The sequence below is a fragment of the Sphaeramia orbicularis genome, chromosome 5 (assembly GCF_902148855.1).
Source record: "Sphaeramia orbicularis chromosome 5, fSphaOr1.1, whole genome shotgun sequence".
Taxonomy (NCBI): domain Eukaryota; kingdom Metazoa; phylum Chordata; class Actinopteri; order Kurtiformes; family Apogonidae; genus Sphaeramia; species Sphaeramia orbicularis.
This window is the reverse complement of record NC_043961.1, coordinates 13,058,751-13,069,375: the sequence shown is the minus strand read 5'-3', so window position 1 is coordinate 13,069,375 and position 10,625 is coordinate 13,058,751. Positions and strand designations below refer to the sequence as shown.

The following is a 10,625-nucleotide window of genomic DNA, read 5'->3' as shown; positions in this document are numbered from 1 at the left end:
CAAATGAAATACAAAACTTTCTCAGATGATCATACTGAGGCCATTATTATCATCATCTCTTCATGTGTTATTGAACAAAACACTTTACTGAACATTTATAATCCATTCATAATCAAGTTACTCTGATTTAACATTTGGTGGGTAGGTGGTTGTAATACACGGACTATAAATGCATCGTTGTTTGTAATACTCAGGACATTTTAACCAGATGAATACACCTTACCCTCCGTAATCTTGGCTGCTGAAGCATCTAAAACCCCTCATTAGAGACAGTATTTGCTTTGTCCGCCTGGGCTTTTTAGGGAGTAATAACCTCGCACCTTAACACTAGATCCCATCTACGATAAAAAAAACAAAACAAAACAAAAAACAGCTGAAAAGGAGTCCCTTTTGAGCTACTGTACAAACCTTGGTAGATATAAACGACTTACTCTAAGGTAACAACAGTTCTCATTTAAGGCTGATTATACAGTAATGAAAACATAATTATGAATATTATATCCAGTTTCTGTGATTAGATGCAATAAAAGCAGCTTAAACAAGCCGGCCCATGAGGTAAATCCAGAAAGACAACATAATGACCAGCTGTGTTTTACAGTAGAATGAAAGTGACTATTAGACTTAAAAGAGAGCAGAAAATAGTCCCAGAACAGTTTCTATCTACATCTATGAACAACTGAGGGAACTACATACAGTAATTGGTGCCAATCAATCATTCTGACACTTATCTCTGTAGAGGGAATGAGTTTACGTTCTACGTTCTTGTGGCTGGGTGGTGGTGATGACTCATTTCTAAAATGTCTATTTAAGTCACAGCGTCTGACTGAATAGCTCAGAGCCGCTTCTGTTGTGGTCATTATGATAAGGCTGATGAAGATGTTACTGTTCCACCACACCCCACTGGAGCTCGGCTACGTTTCAGCGCCGCTCCGGGGTTTATGGGGGGAACATCTCCAGCCACTATTACTCACCACATGAGCGAGCGTCAGTCAGCCACGAGAATCATGATCAATAGGCCTAAGCAGCACTTGGCGTACATACACACTCCTGTAGTTGAACAACACAGAACTACAGTGAAGTCAGGAAGATTTTATTTTATTTTTTTTAACGCTGCCCCCATCTGTCTGCTGAGATCAAATCTCCCAATAAAAGCACAATGATAAAGGATTTATTGAGCAGCAGCCTCAGTGCTTACAAAGTGGAACAGTAAATCTCTGTTGAAGAACTTTACCTCTTTTTTTTTTCCAGCCTGTCTGGGGGAGGACTTTTTTTTTTTTTTTTTTCTTTTACAGCTGCTGCATATTTTCTTCCTGTTTGGTGCCAAGCGCTAAAGAGAAAAAGAAATCTCAGGCAGTGGGGTGCATCTTGAAATATTTGACATTAAATCCCTCTCATTGTAAATGGGCTCCAGAGAGAGAGAGAGAGAGAGAGCAAGAAAGGCTTCTTTGTTTTTTATTATCAGCAGCCGGTCGAGATGATACAAGATAACGAGGATCATTTTATTAACGTGATGCGCTAACTGTGGGGCAGGAGTTTGTGCATGCATGCTTGTGTATGCGCTGCAGGGCTACATAATGAGCATGCTTAAGGATAGTGTTAACATGACCGGCGGTGCAGTCAATTATTGATGATCCTCCGAGCCTGGAGAGGCTTGTAAAGCAGCTTCACCTGGAGGTCAGACACTCAGCCTCTGATATCTGTCACAGCTCGCCCTCAGGGCCCGCCGACTGCTTTCTGACACCGTTTAGACATCACACTTATGATAAATACATTAAACATGACTGCTGCAGGCTTTATTTGATTTCCAGTCAGATCACAAGCCGCAGATGAATCAGTGTTGTTTCTCAGCCTTGAGAGTAAACACAGAATAGAGAAGATTGTGTCGTAAATAAATCTGCGGTTCCTCCGTGTGCGCTGTTGTGGCTCTTCAGTTTTCATCTCCCGCTGAATGCACCGTCTTCTCTCCCTTAATGGGGCTGCATTACTTTATCATTTAGGCTAATTACTGCTGAACAAATGGTTTCTCGCTGCCTGTCAGCCAGCAGTGTGTAATCATTGTTGACCTACTCACTGAACTCCATGTTTTAAGTATGTGAACTGTATAATATTCACCCTGCTTAATTATTAATAGGACCAAACTGTGTGGGATGCACCATCCATTTAATCTGGGCTCCTGATAAGAGTGGCTGCACAGTCAGCAGAACAGGAGGGCAGTGTTGAAAAGGGGCCAGGATGAAGAAACGAGGTTCAGTCCAGATAGGAGGGATCATGTTTAACAAAAGAAAACAGCAAAAAAAATAGGATGGACAAGTTCTTTTTTTTTGTTTTGTTTTCAACAATATTTTTATTGGTATTCAAGTTTTGTAATGAAAGGTAAACAAAGTAAATAATAATATACATAAAGAACATGAATCGAAACAACACAAACACCCATACACACCAGGTAGACATGCACCAAATTATGTACGTATGTAATGTACATATAAATATACTCTTATAAACATGTATACATATATGGAAAAATAAAATTAAAACACAACAGTCATCATAATGAAAAATAAAACTAATAATTTGGATGTCGTGTCCCTATTTTCCAGATACCATAATGTTCATATAAGGTTCCCATAATTGTACAAATTCTTTTGTTTTTCTTTTGGTAATATAAGTCAGTCTTTCCAGTCCGATGCACTCTGATAGTTCTTTTATCCAGATGGGCGAGTTATTTAACATGTAATGTCAATATTTTACATGGAAAAGTAAAAGTCCCCCAAGAAAAACCCTTCCATTGTGTAAGGTTTGTGGGTGCTCACGAATATACATGTTAAGAGTTTTGTGCTGGGATGTAACTGTTGATCCATTAATCTTATCAATCCATGTAAATAATTGATGTAAAATACAGATTGTCATTTTTTCATGGTCATCAGACAAACTACCAGTCAGAAGCTTGGACTCACCTTCTTATTTAAATGGCATGAGATGGATCACAGATGGCCATCAAGTGTTCAGCATCACTGGGAACTCCTTCAAGACTTTTGGAAAACATTTCAGGTGACTACCTCATGAAGCTCACTGAGAGAATGCCAAGAATGTGCAAAGCAGCAATAAAAGCAAAATGTGGCTATTATGAAGAATCTAAACTATAAAACATGCTTTCATTTAAGTCACACTTTTTTAAACTACATAGTTCCGTGTGTTCATTCATAGTTGTGATGCCTTCAGTGACAATCTACAATGTAAATAGTCATGAAAATAAAGAAAAACCAGGTATATCTAAACTTTTGACTGGTAGTGTATGACCCATTTGGACGTTCAGAGGCTCCGTAGTGAACGTGGAAACACCGCCATCTTCTACAACATTAATTCACCGGTAAAACCCATGGAGTTGGATCAATGACAGTGGATGGAGACACTGGGTTAATGATATATTTTACTGAAAAGTCACTTTTTCCTCTATTTTCTCTGTTTTTGATAAAATAGCGGTAATCTTTAACTTGAGCTTTTATGGATATCAATCATGATCTGTAATTTAGATATAGGAAAATACCTGATTTTCACTTAATGCAAAATACTGAGCATAATATTAGAATAAATGGTAAAAAATCACTTAAGAAAAGTTAAAAATTGAGCAACAAATCATTTGGGAGCAGTGGGTCTTTACGGGTTAATCTTAAAGTAGAGTAAAACTGTCAGATAAATGTAGTGGAGTAGAAGTGTAAAGTAACCCCAAAGTTAAATACTCAGATAAAAGTACCACGTACCTCACATTCACAGTCTAGTGCAGTACTTCAGTATATCTACTGTGCTTTCCACTACTGCACATGTGCAATTGCCAAACCCGGGAAGATGGACATTTAACTGAATATCTGACAGCCTTCATGTTCAAATGGTGTTTCTTTGTCAAGACTAAACGAGCCTTCAAGTCAGAACAAGCTTCTCTGAGTGATTAGTGCTTTACTCATTTGGACACAAAGTTTGTTCCAGTGACAGCCTCGAAGGACTGCCTTATCCAAGCAGTCGGCCATCATTCACACTGCAAATCACGCACCGGGCTGACAGCCTGGCATGACTCCAAACCTGTGTTTCCATTTGGGAGCCATCCAAACAAAACCTAGAGCGCTCAGCCAAGCTCCTAATGAGCGATCCAGGGAACTGGATGTGGGCAAATGTGAACTCATTCACTTGGACGACCCTGCGTTTCAACACAGTGTTTTTCCCCAATCCAAAGGAATCCACTCAGAGGTTGAATTGTTTCTCTGAAATGCACTTTGTCACATCAACACGATTACATAGCCCCAAAGAATACAGTTTGACAGCACTACTATTCATTGTTTGAGCTAGAGATGAGTTAATGAAGTGCTGAAACATGACTTTCAATTCTTTCTTCAACTGGGGGAACCCGTGCTGCCAGTGTGCATTTACAAGCAGCTGCTGTTAAAGCTGTCAAATTAAACACATACAGTATAACACCTGCAACTATGCAAATGTGTCTACTCATGCCCAAATTATCACTACAAAAGTACTCACTAATGGGATGTCATTATTTATATATTTATTTATTGTGCTTCTGTTACGCTTGTATGATCAGAGGTGGGAAATGAGGTGCCAAATATTTAATTACTGTACATTGTAAAGTATCAGTACTACACATTAGAGCTGCGCAATATATCGTTTGAGCATCGTCATCGCAATGTACATGTGCGCAATAGTCACATCGCAGATCCTGCAATGTAGAAGGCAAATGAACTCAATATGTTCTCATCTAATTTCAAGGGTACCTGACACACACTTCGCACGGCGATCCACCAATCGCAGTCGTTCTTAATCAGTTTGTCAAAGCAGACCAAGCCCCTGCACATGGAGTCGCTGGTAACAATATTGAAGAATGAGCAACGAACAAGAGAAAATCACCGGAAATGAAGACTTGGTGCCAAAAAGAAAGCGCCGTCAGTTATCTGGAATTATGTCAGCTACAAGAAGGATGATATTGAAACACGTGTTCTGTGTCGACAGTGCCTTGCAGTTGTTGCCACAATGAGAGGTAACACAACAAATTTGTGCGACCATTTACATCAGCACCACACAGCTATTTCATATTGCAATATATATTGCAGGGTAAAAAAAAATGTCAGTTTTTTCCAGTATTGTGCAGTCCTACTACACAACTTATTAGTTTTTTTTTTACACATTTTTTTCCTAACAACATTCCTACTCCATACATTTGTGTATAAATACACTAGTTAGTATCATCCTTGTCATTGTCTTACATTTCACTTCTGCTTGAGTAAAGTTGAGTCAGTACCAGCTTTTTTTTTGTCTTCACACAAGCAGTATGAGTACTATTGCCACCACTTCTCATTATTTGCCGTTGGTACATTTTTACACTTCAAATCAGTGTTTCTAATGCAGTTTTTTTTTTATTCTGCTTATGTTGAATGTGTGACGTCTGTCTTCCTACATTACTCCGCAGCCTTCATACATTCCCCCGGGGATAAATAATGTTTCATCTGATTCTGATTCTGACTCGAGTCTTTCTCGTCATGATTAATTTATCAGCTTGTCCTTGCCAACAGATTTTAGCGAACTCCTCATCGTGCTACGTAAATAATACAAGAGACTGTAAACTTCATGGTGAGAAGGAAAAGATGAAGAGCTCATTTTCTTCAAAAACACCTGATCTCAGAGTAAGTGTGCGGTGTCATCACCTTATAGAAAACATACTGTAATCATAGGTTGTGGTTGAGTTTTACAGGGAATTCACCTGTCAGTGCTTGTGAAGTTGCTCACATCACCCGATGTTTATCTGTGTACATGCAGTGATTTGGAGGCTTCTGATATTCGCAGAGGCATCGCAGCAGCTGCAGCTCCTCTTAACAGTGACTGATAATGACGACGGCACACAGGAGGAGGGGTATTACACAGATAAAGGTGTTTCTGCTGTGACATTTAATTCACAAGCGAGTGGTTGTTATGCATTGGTGTGACTGAAAAAATACCTGAGCTGCCGCCTGATTATTTTTGAGGCTTATACTGTATGTAGCAGTCAGAAGCCTTCTTCTCTGCAGCAGGGAGCATAATGAGATGTTGAGAGGAGAGAGCGGTGTGTACGAGCCCCCAGACTTATTTCAGGCTCCGGTGAGAACGGTTGTCTGGATTCAGGGGCGTGGGTGGAAGAACGGGGGGCATATGGGATGTTCCAATCCTGTTGAAGATGTCAGTACCTACAAGGGCTCTGAGCCGTGCCAACCGACGGCCCCCCCGCTGCCAACTGGCACGACCGCCGCCGCATATTCACAGCGTCTCTCCTGCAGCGCCCACAGAGCACCGTGGGCCCCTCGGAGCCGGTGAAGCCAGTGAATCATTTATGTTCTTGGTCGAACTTGCCAACGCTTGTTTGACACCCCAATGTACTGTAAGGAGATTTAGGAGTAAGACAAATATATCCAGAGAATGAAAACGCCGTAGCTCCGCTTTGTTTGCAGCAGTCATGAATTACATTTTTGTTCACATCACTACACCACGAAAAAAAAAAGATGTCTGTTTCTGGGAGTTGTAAAAATAATCTTGTCAAGAATGTTTCTTGTTAGAAATATGATCCTGTATTTCTAACGTTGAGTTGATAACATACTGGAGCTGATACAGAGCCAGATTTAACCAGCAACAGGAGAACAGGGTTGTTTCTTTATTGTAAATGTTAAATATGGGAGGGTTGTGCATACTTGTGTTAATGTGTTGAAGTCTTTATGTTGGTTTATATCCAAAGTATAACAAAAATGAAACTCATAAAATCTACAAAAAAGCCTCTATTCAGTAGTGTTATGCGACTAGCCAAGCCAAATTTTAAGCAAATAATCCTTCCGTAGGATAATTACTGAAGTGACTAATATGTTTCAGTTCTTTAACCCTTTAACTGATGCAGTGAGGAGCTTCTCATTTCCTTTGTAGAGCATAAAGACTGGACTGTGTTTCAGTGGAAAAAAGGTCGGTGCAGCTCATACGGTCAGCGCGGCGCGTACCTCACAATGTGTACGCTCAGACTGTACAACTGTACGTCCCTTTAAAAAGTGAAAGTGAAACTTAACACACATTACTAATTCTTCTACATCTCCCGCTGTTGTGAAGCTCATTTACCTTTTTCCTACCTCCTGAAACTTCGCTAACTTGTGCCTGTGTTGATACTGTCTAAATTCTATACTGTCTGTATTTATGAAATTACCTTAGGTTGTTTTAGAGCAAGGGTTAGGTTTTAGCATTGGTAGAAATAGGGATTGTCTTCATAATCAATTGTACTGTTTGCTTAATGTCTTGGGGCCCCCGTTTATAAGCTAGCTTCTGGGGTTACCCTTTTTAAGAAATCATATCTTGCTGTAAATTATGAATGCAAGTTGCATAAGTATTTTAAATGATTTGTAAATAAAATGTGAACTGAAGTGACCTGAACTTTCATTTGAGGGGGCAGGATGTTTGTTTAAGGAGGCATCGCCTCCTCTTGCCCCCCCTAGAACCGGGCCCGCTTTGCAGGCGCATCAGACTATTTTAAGTGGAGTTTGCCTTGTGATCAACAGAGCGTGTTTACTGCATCGATTCACAAGTTAACCCTCCTGAAGCTTGTATGACTCTATAACTCCACCAAAGCTATGCGGCCAGATTGTTGTGAATGGGTTGCGCAATGGTAGCCTGAAGCTGCGTAGATGACGGTAGTGAGCGCAGATTCGATGGAAACGAAAGTGAGCCATCATCGAAAATATAGTTACGTTCAAGACAATTCAGAAATATGTCTGCCTACTGAGACAGATGGTCAGCTTGTTCCCTCTGTCATTTTCACTCGTGGAATGTTGAATGCAGCGCTTGTGTAACGTTGCTTTCGTTCTGTGCGGGAAGCACATATTGGCGTGTCTTTGGTTCCATTCTTAATCTACTGTACTTTATGAGACGTTTTTGGTAGCCTTGATGATTAATTAACCGCGACATTTAAAATTGCGATTAATCGTAACACCACGACACCGTTACAACCCTATCTTTCAGTGCCTTGACTTTTATTCTACCCAAGTGAAAATTTCCTCCGCTCATTTTTCTCCTTTGCTGGTTACGTTAAATAATATTTGTCTTCTTTTCTACTGGGGCTGTTTTTTGCACTGTATAGCCATCTTACTAACCATCCTCCCTCACAGTCTCAGCAATGTTTTCACAGTCTGATTGAGATGCAGGGGCCTTACAAGGAGGAAAAAAAAAAAAGGAAGAAAAAAAAAATCAGCCCACTCTCTCCATCACCTCGATGCACCTCAACACTCCACCCCAGCCAGCCAGCCAGGACAGAATGAAGTGAAGGGGGTGTCTGTTGGCTTAAAGATAGAAATTGCCTCTGCTCCTCTCATATATTTCATCAGCAGTGGAACTCACCTCCATTCTTGGGAATTAATGGCCAGGATTTCTATGAATGTGAAAACAGGCTGCTGTGCTGTTATGCACCTCTGCTGCTTCGTGCTGCCGTGGAAACAGGAAGGCAGGCAGCCACAGCAGATAGACTCTTAACCAGAAATCATTAACATATTCCTATTGTCTTAGTCCATTGAGTGCTTTAATTATGCTCTGTGTGTTTTATGCTCACAGTGGCTCTGGTCTTATTATCGTATTTCCCAGAGGTGGGACAGCGTCACGGTTTATCAGCCTCGGGTCAAGACCAGCATGTCCAAAACATAAATGTCTTGAATCCTGAACTAATCGCAAATCTAATGCCGTCTTAAACGTCTGACATAGAATAGCTTAATCTGCATTTTTCAGTCTAAATGCTTTATATTTAATGCAGTTTTTTTCTGTCTATTCTGTATGTGTTTGTGACTCAAATACTTGATACACTCGACTTTTTCTTTCTCTCTGTCTGTCAGAACAGTGTGTAAATAACCTGTAACCACGGTAACATCATTAGTTTTAGTCACATCTGCGACTTTAGGCTAACTATACCGCTGACAGTCCATCAGTGATGAGTAGCTGATATTTCACAAAACACTAAAACACAGCTGTTGAAAACACAACACTTAGTATTCGAGATCTCAACTGCAAACTGTAAAGATAGTATCCATAGTGTCCAATGTCTTTATGTTCACAAAGGTAATTAATCAATGCTAATGCCAATGTTAGCACTTAAACCTCTGCTAAACCTTTAGTAAGCCTGAACTTGTGCCATTCACTATGTTAGTGTCAAATGAAGTTGGAACCCCAGTTGTGTCCTATTGGGCCTTATTTTGTTTTTATTAGGGTCAATGGAGAGAGTGAAGACCAATTTTGGAATCACATATACCTTTGAATTATGCATCATTTACAAATACGTTTGTCAATTTTAAAGATAATTTCACAAGTCAAGAAAGTCACAGTTTATTGTAAAATTGTTGAACTATCAGACTGTGAAAATATGTAAATCCATCCATCCATTTTCTGAACCGCTTAATCCCTGTGAGGGTTGTGAGGGGCCCCACTTTATCCCAACTACCCATGGTTGAAAGTGGGGTTTACTGTGGATATGCCGCCAGTTCATCACAGCCTGACATTTAGAGACACACAACCATTGACTCTATGGGTGATTTACGTTGACCAGTTACCCTACTACAATGCATGTTTTTGGACTGTGGGAGGAAGCTGGAGTACCCAGAGAGAACCCACACAGACACGGGGAGAACCCAGGATGTTCTTGATGTGTGGTGATTGTGCTAGCCACTGCGCCACCACTAATATGTTAATAGAAAGACTAAACACTTCAGAGTCTTGGAGGTGACATGATTGTAACTGTCTCTCCCCACATTCTGCTCAGAGATGCAGCTGATGTTTTTGCAGCTTAAACATGACCAAACTGCAGTGATTGTTACTTCTTTTAATATTTTCACTGTCAAAGCATGGGGTGAAACACTCTCAGGAAACAGCTGTTATGTGTGTTACATGTGACAAGATGCAGTCCACTCAGCAGTTGCAAAGCTAGGTGTTTTTTACTGTCTTGACAACGCACTGCAATTTTCTTAACTCATAAAAAGATTTCTTCAGTAGACAAAAATCATGTGTTGCTGATGGCACAATTAAAACAAGACAAAAAAAAAACAACAAAAAAAACAATTGGCTACTGAATACGGGTGTAATGGTGCACTCGTTTGTACCCATCTGTTTCAGTTCGGGGCCTTCAATATTGTACTGAATGAATACATGTAGCCTATGTGAAGAATGCAAACACTCGGAAAGCTGTGTGGTTGTAAACATGTGCAGGGTTTCACCACTGCAAAAAAACAAATACTTTATTCTGAGGCTGGGGCACTGATAAGGGGGGACAACAGAGAGTATAACAGAAGCACAGAAGCTGTATGTTCAAAGTGTGTTAAGTTTCACTTTCAGTTTTTGGTAGTTACGGAGCACACCCACCCTATACCCCCCCTCTTCACTGGTCTCCTTCACTGTACTGAAAATGTATCAAATGTAAGACCTGTGTGACCTTGGACTGAACACCTCCTTATGTAGGTGGGTCCACAGCTTTCTAACCGACAGACAACAGGTGGTACGCGTGGGTAACCACACATCATCCCCCATCACTCTCAACACTGGATTTCCTCAGGGCTGTGTGCTGAGCCCTCTGCTATACTCACTGCACC

At 40.5% G+C, this 10,625-nt stretch overlaps 1 long non-coding RNA gene across 1 annotated transcript; it reads right to left on the bottom strand.

The window, feature by feature from the left end:
- Positions 1-3,798: 3,798 nt before the first annotated feature.
- On the bottom strand, positions 3,799-10,214 carry LOC115420229 (uncharacterized). Its single transcript, XR_003935522.1, has 3 exons — positions 10,114-10,214; positions 4,420-4,425; positions 3,799-3,809 (listed from the first exon to the last, which is right to left on the bottom strand). It is a non-coding gene; the product is annotated as an uncharacterized LOC115420229 (long non-coding RNA).
- Positions 10,215-10,625: the final 411 nt, after the last annotated feature.